The 1986-nt window shown below is 37.4% G+C and overlaps 1 long non-coding RNA gene across 1 annotated transcript; it reads left to right on the top strand.

Annotated features, from left to right (window-relative positions):
* The first annotated feature begins 950 nt into the window (after positions 1-950).
* Positions 951-1707, top strand: LOC135735567 (uncharacterized). The gene is made up of 3 exons (XR_010527653.1): positions 951-1027; positions 1124-1232; positions 1448-1707. It is a non-coding gene; the product is annotated as an uncharacterized lncRNA (long non-coding RNA).
* Positions 1708-1986: the final 279 nt, after the last annotated feature.

The following is a 1986-nucleotide window of genomic DNA, read 5'->3' as shown; positions in this document are numbered from 1 at the left end:
TCAAAAATATCAAATTTAAGTGATTTTGTGCATAAAACAAACAAACAAAAAAAAAAAAATCTGCCAATGGGGTAAGCAAAAAAAACCTCGAACATTTTTCTTAAACACTAAATTCAAGAAAAATTAAAGAATTGTTTGCCTACCCCATTGGCAGATTTTTTTGCTTGTTTTATGCACAAAATCACTTAAATTTGATATTTTTGGTCTAAAAACTAGACTTATTTTCTTGGGTCGTTTTGCTCATAAAGAAAAAAAGCATCTTAATTTAAGAATTTTTAGATATTTTTACTGAAAACAGGACAAAAATACTAAGAATTTGTTTTCTTGAAAAATCATTTTTTGCAGTGTGGTTAGCAGATGTACCCGCCAAAAATGCAGATTTTATCCCAAAACGCTACCGCCAATCCAATATTACATCTTTACAATATTACAAAATTGCCATATTAGGTGAGGTTCATGAAGATGATTTCCGCACTTATCATTTAATAGGAATGAACAATTTGATTCTCATTTTCAGGACAAACTTCCGAAAGGTATTGAGAACATGAGGCCACACCTGGAGAACATTGATAATGTTCCACTACTGGCTCCTTTATTTAACGACTGACATGAGTGGAAAGGACAGAACAGCTCTTAACCAAAAATACTTTTATTATATAACCAAAACACCCTCGAGGGGGTAAACAAGACAAGAAAACAGCTGATAACATATAATGAGACGGGGCAAAACAAGACAGGACCCATGCCGGTGTCAAACATGACACACACAATGATCTGATGCAAGACATCAAAAACAATGGCTTTAAATGGGGAAAAACTAAACTAGGGAACGAGGACACACAGGTTAAGGGCGTAAACTAATAAAAAATAATTAACAGGGACACAGGGGCGGGGCTAGACTGGGGACAGGAGAGCACGAGGCACACAAAAACACAAGCCAGCGAGGGCTGCCATGACCCTGTTACACAAAACAAGTTAAAAGACATACAAGGCTGACAGGATCATGACACCGAGTTCACATCACAAAGTGAGATGCACAGATTATTCGGCATACCCGTCAGATTTGATCAAACCATCATCACCATTGCTGACCTGTATTTGTCGTGTTTGTGTGTCTGTGTAGCTGAATGCGAGATGGTGTCCATTGTGCAGGAGTATGTAGAGGTTGTGTGTTGTCTCGTGAGCAGTCAGAACATCAGCAACAACAAAATCTTCTTGCAAAGCAACATCAGGTGATTTCTTCACCCTGCCACTAACCTTTTCTCATTTCTTCACCACCTGTCAAGAGCTAAAAATATTAGCGGACTAAAAAAACACCCTAATCCTATTTTATTGTAATGCAAGCTCTGTGTTGCACAAACATGCCTGGATTGTCAAACCTAGCTCTTGGTTACATTTTATCATGAAGGAATGGCATGCATAATCTGTTGACTTTGTTTATTGACAGTATTGCATTAGATCATCTGGTTCCCACCTGTTGTTGGTCCAGTTCTGACGGGTCTTGGACCGGATCTCTCTGTGAGCCTGATTCAGCTCTCTAGTGCCATCTGTGGGCTGATCTGTGCAGTACAGCTTAAATCACAAGACAATAACAAGGTCATAAGGCTTGTCAAGCAGGTCAGACTCCCACACGGATGTGTTTTATATAAGTCAGTGTGATAGACATGCTTTACAATATGTTGTCATCTTCAGGCACGACACACGACAGCAGGCATCAGAAAGTGTTTTCTGTTTCTGCTTCAATGCCTGCTGTTCCTCATGCTCATCCATGTGTTGCTTTAAAAAGGAATCTGTTTTATAAGTATAAAATTACAAGCTGACATTGGTACAGCAATGTGTTAACATTAAAGAAATATTTAATACAAATATGAAAATTTTCTCATAATTTACTAACCCTTATGCCATTCCAGATGTATATGACTTGCTTTCTTCATTTAAACACAAACAAATAATTTATTAAATGGCTTTCAAGTTATCTTTTTATAT

This window comes from Paramisgurnus dabryanus, chromosome 4 (genome assembly GCF_030506205.2).
Source record: "Paramisgurnus dabryanus chromosome 4, PD_genome_1.1, whole genome shotgun sequence".
Taxonomy (NCBI): Eukaryota; Metazoa; Chordata; class Actinopteri; order Cypriniformes; family Cobitidae; genus Paramisgurnus; species Paramisgurnus dabryanus.
Note: the sequence above shows the minus strand (reverse complement) of the source record. Positions and strands in the feature narration are given on the sequence as shown.